Source organism: Xenopus tropicalis, chromosome 8, assembly GCF_000004195.4.
Source record: "Xenopus tropicalis strain Nigerian chromosome 8, UCB_Xtro_10.0, whole genome shotgun sequence".
Taxonomy (NCBI): Eukaryota; Metazoa; Chordata; class Amphibia; order Anura; family Pipidae; genus Xenopus; species Xenopus tropicalis.
In genome coordinates, this window is record NC_030684.2 from 912,842 (window position 1) to 922,867 (window position 10,026).

Here is a 10,026-nt window from a genome sequence, read left to right on the forward strand (position 1 = left end):
TATTTGTTACCCCCCCATGGGCAGGTATAATCACCATAGGGTGGGGCACAGGGGCATTCAGTGTGTGCCGGGTATTTGTACCCACTGTGCCCCCCCATGGGCAGGTATAATCATCATAGGGTGGGGCACAGGGGCATTCAGTGTGTGCCGGGTATTTGTACCCCCCCATGGGCAGGTATAATCATCATAGGGTGGGGCACAGGGGCATTCAGTGTGTGCCGGGTATTTGTACCCCCCCCCATGGGCAGGTATAATCACCATAGGGTGGGGCACAGGGGCATTCAGTGTGTGCCGGGTATTTGTACCCACTGGCCCCCCCCATGGGCAGGATTAATCATCATAGGGTGGGGCACAGGGGCATTCAGTGTGTGCCGGGTATTTGTACCCCCCCCCATGGGCAGGTATAATCACCATAGGGTGGGGCACAGGGGCATTCAGTGTGTGCCGGGTATTTGTACCCCACTGTGCCCCCCCCATGGGCAGGTATAATCACCATAGGTGGGGCACAGGGGCATTCAGTGTGTGCCGGGTATTTGTTACCCCCCCCCCCATGGGCAGGTATAATCACCATAGGTGGGCGCACAGGGGCATTCAGTGTGTGCGGGTATTTGTACCCCCCCCCCATGGGCAGGTATAATCATCATAGGGTGGGGCACAGGGGCATTCAGTATGTGCCGGGTATTTGTACCCCCCCCCCATGGGCAGGTATAATCATCATAGGGTGGGGCACAGGGGCATTCAGTGTGTGCGGGTATTTGTACCCCCCCATGGGCAGGTATAATCACCATAGGGTGGGGCACAGGGGCATTCAGTATGTGCCGGGTATTTGTACCCCCCCCCCATGGGCAGGTATAATCATCATAGGTGGGGCACAGGGGCATTCAGTGTGTGCGGGTATTTGTTACCCCCCCATGGGCAGGTATAATCACCATAGGGTGGGGCACAGGGGCATTCAGTGTGTGCTGGGTATTTGTATTACCCCCCCCCCCATGGGCAGGTATAATCATCATAGGGTGGGGCACAGGGGCATTCAGTGTGTGCCGGGTATTTGTACCCCCCCCCCCCATGGGCAGGTATAATCACCATAGGGTGGGGCACAGGGGCATTCAGTGTGTGCCGGGTATTTGTACCCCCCCCATGGGCAGGTATAATCATCATAGGGTGGGGCACAGGGGCATTCAGTGTGTGCCGGGTATTTGTACCCCCCCCCCATGGGCAGGTATAATCACCATAGGGTGGGGCACAGGGGCATTCAGTGTGTGCCGGGTATTTGTACCCCCCCCCATGGGCAGGTATAATCATCATAGGGTGGGGCACAGGGGCATTCAGTGTGTGCCGGGTATTTGTACCCCCCCCATGGGCAGGTATAATCACCATAGGGTGGGGCACAGGGGCATTCAGTGTGTGCCGGGTATTTGTACCCACTGTACCCCCCCCCATGGGCAGGTATAATCATCATAGGGTGGGGCACAGGGGCATTCAGTGTGTGCCGGGTATTTGTACCCCCCCATGGGCAGGTATAATCACCATAGGGTGGGGCACAGGGGCATTCAGTGTGTGCCGGGTATTTGTACCCCCCCATGGGCAGGTATAATCACCATAGGGTGGGGCACAGGGGCATTCAGTATGTGCCGGGTATTTGTACCCCCCCCATGGGCAGGTATAATCATCATAGGGTGGGGCACAGGGGCATTCAGTGTGTGCCGGGTATTTGTACCCCCCCCCCCATGGGCAGGTATAATCATCATAGGGTGGGGCACAGGGGCATTCAGTGTGTGCCGGGTATTTGTACCCCCCCCCCATGGGCAGGTATAATCACCATAGGGTGGGGCACAGGGGCATTCAGTGTGTGCCGGGTATTTATACCCACTGTGCCCCCCATGGGCAGGTATAATCATCATAGGGTGGGGCACAGGCATTCAGTGTGTGCTGGGTATTTGTACCCACTGTGCCCCCCCCATGGGCAGGTATAATCCAAACCATAGGGTGGGGCACAGGGGCATTCAGTGTGTGCCGGGTATTTGTACCCCCCCCATGGGCAGGTATAATCACCATAGGGTGGGGCACAGGGGCATTCAGTGTGTGCCGGGTATTTGTACCCCCCATGGGCAGGTATAATCACCATAGGGTGGGGCACAGGGGCATTCAGTGTGTGCTGGGTATTTGTACCCCCCATGGGCAGGTATAATCATCATAGGGTGGGGCACAGGGGCATTCAGTGTGTGCCGGGTATTTGTACCCCCCCCCATGGGCAGGTATAATCACCATAGGGTGGGGCACAGGGGCATTCAGTGTGTGCCGGGTATTTGTACCCCCCCCCATGGCAGGTATAATCATCATAGGGTGGGGCACAGGGGCATTCAGTGTGTGCCGGGTATTTGTACCCCCCATGGGCAGGTATAATCATCATAGGGTGGGGCACAGGGGCATTCAGTGTGTGCCGGGTATTTGTACCCCCCCCCAGGGCAGGTATAATCACCATAGGGTGGGGCACAGGGGCATTCAGTGTGTGCCGGGTATTTGTACCCCCCCCATGGGCAGGTATAATCACCAATAGGGTGGGGCACAGGGGCATTCAGTATGTGCCGGGTATTTGTACCCCCCCCCATGGGCAGGTATAATCACCATAGGGTGGGGCACAGGGGCATTCAGTATGTGCCGGGTATTTGTACCCCCCCCATGGGCAGGTATAATCACCATAGGGGGGGGCACAGGGGCATTCAGTGTGTGCCGGGTATTTGTACCCCCCCATGGGCAGGTATAATCACCATAGGGTGGGGCACAGGGGCCCCCCATTCAGTGTGTGCCGGGTATTTGTACGCCCCCCCCATGGGCAGGTATAATCACCATAGAGTGGGGCACAGGGGCATTCAGTGTGTGCCGGGTATTTGTACCCCCCCCATGGGCAGGTATAATCATCATAGGGTGGGGCACAGGGGCATTCAGTATGTGCCGGGTATTTGTACCCCCCCATGGGCAGGTATAATCATCATAGGGTGGGGCACAGGGGCATTCAGTGTGTGCCGGGTATTTGTACCCACTGTGCCCCCCCCATGGGCAGGTATAATCATCATAGGGTGGGGCACAGGGGCATTCAGTGTGTGCCGGGTATTTGTACCCCCCCCCCCATGGGCAGGTATAATCACCATAGGGTGGGGCACAGGGGCATTCAGTGTGTGCCGGGTATTTGTACCCCCCCATGGGCAGGGTATAATCATCATAGGGTGGGGCACAGGGGCATTCAGTGTGTGCCGGGTATTTGTACCCCCCCCCCATGGGCAGGTATAATCATCATAGGGTGGGGCACAGGGACATTCAGTGTGTGCCGGGTATTTGTACCCCCCCCCCCCATGGGCAGGTATAATCACCATAGGGTGGGGCACAGGGGCATTCAGTGTGTATGCCGGGTATTTGTACCCCCCCCCATGGGCAGGTATAATCATCATAGGGTGGGGCACAGGGGCATTCAGTGTGTGCCGGGTATTTGTACCCACTGTGCCCCCCCCATGGGCAGGTATAATCACCATAGGGTGGGGCACAGGGGCATTCAGTGTGTGCCGGGTATTTGTACCCCCCCCATGGGCAGGTATAATCACCATAGGGTGGGGCATAGGGGCATTCAGTGTGTGCCGGGTATTTGTACCTCCCCCCCATGGGCAGGTATAATCATCATAGGGTGGGGCACAGGGGCATTCAGTGTGTGCCGGGTATTTGTACCCCCCCCATGGGTAGGTATAATCATAGGGTAGGGCACAGGGGGCATAGGGGGCACAGGGAGTACAGGGGGCACAGGGAGTACAGGGGGCACAGGGAGTACAGGGGGCATAGGGGGCACAGGGAGTACAGGGGGTATAGGGGGCACAGGGAGTACAGGGGGCACAGGGAGTACAGGGGGCACAGGGAGTACAGGGGGCACAGGGAGTACAGGGGCACAGGGAGTACAGGGGGCACAGGGAGTACAGGGGGCACAGGGAGTACAGGGGGCACAGGGAGTACAGGGGGCACAGGGGCAGATCCGGTGCCCATTCTCTGAGGCTCACGGGAGAAAGATTTTTGATAAACACTGAATAGCTTACAGAATCCTTCTGCTGACATTCACAGCCCTTCCCTCCTCTGCTCCTCTCTACATTCCCTCACTGGTCTCCCTGCTCCTCACTACATTCCCTCACTGGTCTCCCTGCTCCTCACTACATTCCCTCACTGGTCTCCCTGCTCCTCACTACATTCCCTCACTGGTCTCCCTGCTCCTCACTACATTCCCTCACTGGTCTCCCTGCTCCTCACTACATTCCCTCACTGGTCTCCCTGCTCCTCACTACATTCCCTCACTGGTCTCCCTGCTCCTCACTACATTCCCTCACTGGTCTCCCTGCTCCTCACTACATTCCCTCACTGTCTCCCTGCTCCTCACTACATTCCCTCACTGGTCTCCCTGCTCCTCACTACATTCCCTCACTGGTCTCCCTGCTCCTCACTACATTCCCTCACTGGTCTCCCTGCTCCTCACTACATTCCCTCACTGGTCTCCCTGCCCCTCACTACATTCCCTCACTGGTCTCCCTGCTCCTCACTCCATTCCCTCACTGGTCTCCCTGCTCCTCACTCCATTCCCTCACTGGTCTCCCTGCTCCTCACTACATTCCCTCACTGGTCTCCCTGCTCCTCACTACATTCCCTCACTGGTCTCCCTGCTCCTCACTACATTCCCTCACTGGTCTCCCTGCTCCTCACTACATTCCCTCACTGGTCTCCCTGCTCCTCACTACATTCCCTCACTGGTCTCCCTGCTCCTCACTACATTCCCTCACTGGTCTCCCTGCCCCTCACTACATCCCTCACTGGTCTCCCTGCTCCTCACTCCATTCCCTCACTGGTCTCCCTGCTCCTCACTACATTCCCTCACTGGTCTCCCTGCTCCTCACTACATTCCCTCACTGGTCTCCCTGCTCCTCACTCCATTCCCTCACTGGTCTCCCTGCTCCTCACTCCATTCCCTCACTGGTCTCCCTGCTCCTCACTCCATTCCCTCACTGGTCTCCCTGCTCCTCACTCCATTCCCTCACTGGTCTCCCTGCTCCTCACTACATTCCCTCACTGGTCTCCCTACATGTTCCTGGTCGTCTCCTCCGCTCCTCTCAGAGCCTCCGTCTCTTTACACCAGGGATCCCCAACCAGCAGCTCGGGGCGACATGTTGCTCCCCAACCCTTGGATGTTGCTCCCAGTGGCCTCAAAGCAGGGGCTTATTTTTGAATTTCTGGTTAGAAGGCATTGATTGCATAAAAGCCCAGTGTAATTGCCAAACGGAGCCTCTGTAGGCTTCCAGGCAACATAGGGGCTATAGCCAATTATAGCTCTCAGTGGCTCCCGGGTAGGTTGGGAATTCCTGCTTTACACCAGCCACACCCACTGCGCTCTCTCCACACCCACTGCGCTCTCTCCACACCCACTGCGCTCTCTCCACACCCACTGCGCTCTCCACACCCACTGCGCTCTCTCCACACGCACTGCGCTCTCTCCACACCCACTGCGCTCTCTCCACACCCACTGCGCTCTCTCCACACACACTGCGCTCTCTCCACACCCACTGCGCTCTCTCCACACCCACTGCGCTCTCTCCACACCCACTGCGCTCTCTCCACACCCACTGCGCTCTCTCCACACGCACTGCGCTCTCTCCACACGCACTGCGCTCTCTCCACACGCACTGCGCTCTCTCCACACCCACTGCGCTCTCCACACCCACTGCGCTCTCTCCACATGCACTGCGCTCTCTCCACACCCACTGCGCTCTCTCCACACCCACTGCGCTCTCTCCACACCCACTGCGCTCTCTCCACACCCACTGCGCTCTCTCCACACCCACTGCGCTCTCTCCACACCCACTGCGCTCTCTCCACACCCACTGCGCTCTCTCCACACCCACTGCGCTCTCTCCACACCCACTGCGCTCTCTCCACACCCACTGCGCTCTCTCCACACGCACTGCGCTCTCTCCACACGCACTGCGCTCTCTCCACACCCACTGCGCTCTCTCCACACCCACTGCGTTCTCTCCACACCCACTGCGCTCTCTCCACAACCACTGCGCTCTCTCCACACGCACTGCGCTCTCTCCACACCCACTGCGCTCTCTCCACACCCACTGCGCTCTCCACACCCACTGCGCTCTCTCCACACGCACTGCGCTCTCTCCACACCCACTGCGCTCTCTCCACACCCACTGCGCTCTCTCCACACACACTGCGCTCTCTCCACACCCACTGCGCTCTCTCCACACCCACTGCGCTCTCTCCACACGCACTGCGCTCTCTCCACACCCACTGCGCTCTCTCCACACGCACTGCGCTCTCTCCACACGCACTGCGCTCTCTCCACACGCACTGCGCTCTCTCCACACCCACTGCGCTCTCCACACCCACTGCGCTCTCTCCACATGCACTGCGCTCTCTCCACACCCACTGCGCTCTCTCCACACCCACTGCGCTCTCTCCACACCCACTGCGCTCTCTCCACACGCACTGCGCTCTCTCCACAACCACTGCGCTCTCTCCACACGCACTGCGCTCTCTCCACACCCACTGCGCTCTCTCCACACCCACTGCGCTCTCTCCACACCCACTGCGCTCTCTCCACACCCACTGCGCTCTCTCCACACCCACTGCGCTCTCTCCACACGCACTGCGCTCTCTCCACACGCACTGCGCTCTCTCCACACCCACTGCGCTCTCTCCACACCCACTGCGTTCTCTCCACACCCACTGCGCTCTCTCCACAACCACTGCGCTCTCTCCACACGCACTGCGCTCTCTCCACACCCACTGCGCTCTCTCCACACGCACTGCGCTCTCTCCACACCCACTGCGCTCTCTCCACTACCCACTGCGCTCTCCCCACACCCACTGCGCTCTCCCCACACCCACTGCGCTCTCTCCACACGCACTGCGCTCTCCCCACACCCACTGCGCTCTCTCCACAACCACTGCGCTCTCTCCACACCCACTGCGCTCTCCCCACACCCACTGCGCTCTCCCCACACCCACTGCGCTCTCTCCACAACCACTGCGCTCTCTCCACACCCACTGCGCTCTCTCCACAACCACTGCGCTCTCTCCACACGCACTGCGCTCTCTCCACACCCACTGCGCCCTCTCCACACCCACTGCGCTCTCTCCACAACCACTGCGCTCTCTCCACACGCACTGCGCTCTCTCCACACCCACTGCGCCCTCCCCACACCCACTGCGCTCTCTCCACAACCACTGCGCTCTCTCCACACCCACTGCGCTCTCCCCACACCCACTGCGCTCTCCCCACACCCACTGCGCTCTCTCCACAACCACTGCGCTCTCTCCACACCCACTGCGCTCTCTCCACACCCACTGCGCTCTCTCCACACCCACTGCGCTCTCTCCACACCCACTGCGCTCTCTCCACACCCACTGCGCTCTCTCCACACCCACTGCGCTCTCTCCACACCCACTGCGCTCTCTCCACACCCACTGCGCTCTCTCCACACCCACTGCGCTCTCTCCACACCCACTGCGTTCTCTCCACACCCACTGCGTTCTCTCCACACCCACTGCGCTCTCTCCACAACCACTGCGCTCTCTCCACACGCACTGCGCTCTCTCCACACCCACTGCGCTCTCTCCACACGCACTGCGCTCTCTCCACACCCACTGCGCTCTCTCCACACCCACTGCGCTCTCCCCACACCCACTGCGCTCTCCCCACACCCACTGCGCTCTCTCCACACCCACTGCGCTCTCTCCACACCCACTGCGCTCTCTCCACACCCACTGCGCTCTCTCCACACCCACTGCGCTCTCTCCACAACCACTGCGCTCTCTCCACAACCACTGCGCTCTCTCCACACGCACTGCGCTCTCTCCACACCCACTGCGCTCTCTCCACACCCACTGCGTTCTCTCCACACCCACTGCGCTCTCTCCACACGCACTGCGCTCTCTCCACACGCACTGCGCTCTCTCCACACCCACTGCGCTCTCTCCACACCCACTGCGCTCTCTCCACACCCACTGCGCTCTCTCCACACCCACTGCGCTCTCTCCACACGCACTGCGCTCTCTCCACACCCACTGCGCTCTCTCACACGCACTGCGCTCTCTCCACACCCACTGCGCCCTCCCCACACCCACTGCGCTCTCTCCACAACCACTGCGCTCTCTCCACACCCACTGCGCTCTCCCCACACCCACTGCGCTCTCCCCACACCCACTGCGCTCTCTCCACAACCACTGCGCTCTCTCCACACCCACTGCGCTCTCTCCACAACCACTGCGCTCTCTCCACACGCACTTTGGCGCTCTCTCCACACCCACTGCGCTCTCTCCACACCCACTGCGCTCTCCCCACACCCACTGCGCTCTCCCCACACCCACTGCGCTCTCTCCACACCCACTGCGCTCTCTCCACACGCACTGCGCTCTCTCCACACCCACTGCGTTCTCTCCACACCCACTGCGTTCTCTCCACACGCACTGCGCTCTCTCCACACCCACTGCGTTCTCTCCACACGCACTGCGCTCTCTCCACACCCACTGCGTTCTCTCCACACCCACTGCGCTCTCTCCACACCCACTGCGCTCTCTCCACACGCACTGCGCTCTCTCCACACCCACTGCGCTCTCTCCACACGCACTGCGCTCTCTCCACACCCACTGCGCTCTCTCCACACCCACTGCGCTCTCTCGGCTTAACCCTTTCTATCTCGCTGCCCCTTCCCTCTGGAACTGAATCCCTCCGTAGGGAACACTCACTCTCACACTGTACCTTCTGGGGCACTAAGACATTATTTTGCCCAGTCCTGCGCTTAAGGGCAAATGCCCATACCTGGTGCCTCTTACCTTCCAGTTTGTGCCTGTATGTTACCCAACCACTCAGATTGTAAGCTCTACGGGGCAGGGACCTCCTTCCTACTGTGTCTCATACCCCATGGCACTTATATATATATATATATTGTATTTATTATATCACTTGCCCTCCCTGTGTGTAATTCTGTGAGACAGTACAGCGCTGCGTACCCTTGTGGCGCTTTATAAAGTTATACATACATACATAGCGAGAGACTTCCCGCCCATTCACAGCCCCGCCCATTAGGGACAGAGGCGGGAACACGGGCAGGGAAGGGTAGAACAGGCGCCAGGAATAAAGATGGCGGAGTAGATGTCCGCTCACAGCCCCGCCCAATAGGGACAGAGGCGGGAACACGGGCAGGGAAGGGTAGAACAGGCGCCAGGAATAAAGATGGCGGAGTAGATGTCCGCTCACAGCCCCGCCCAATAGGGACAGAGGCGGGGACACGGGCAGGGAAGGGTAGAACAGGCGCCAGGAATAAAGATGGCGGAGTAGATGTCCGCTCACAGCCCCGCCCAATAGGGACAGAGGCGGGAACACGGGCAGGGAAGGGTAGAACAGGCGCCAGGGATAAAGATGGCGGCGTCAGTACAAATAGTTCAGCCAATCAGAGTTTACAGCTAAAGGAAGTTGAACAATCCCGATCCCGCCCATTCCCATGAAGTTATGGAGGCGACAGAGTAAAGTGAGGAATGGAACCGGGTGAGTCTCCCCCATCTGCCCCCCTATCCCTATTAACTGCCCCCCTATCCCTAGTAACTGCCCCCCTATTCCTATTAACTGCCCCCCTATCCCTCCCATCTGCCCCCTTATTCCTATTAACTGCCCCCCAATCCCTCCTATCTGCCCCCCTATCCCTATTAACTGCCCCCTATCCCTATTAACTGCCCCCCTATCCCTAGTAACATGCCCCCCTATTCCTATTAACTGCCCCCCTTACCCTCCCATCTGCCCCCTATTCCTATTAACTGCCCCCCTATTCCTATTAACTGCCCCCCTATCCCTCCTATCTGCCCCCTATCCCTCCTATCTGCCCCCCTATCCCTCCTATCTGCCCCCCTATTCCTATTAACTGCCCCCCTATCCCTCCTATCTGCCCCGGACCTCCTATCCCTCCTATCTGCCCCCCTATCCCTCCTATCTGCCCC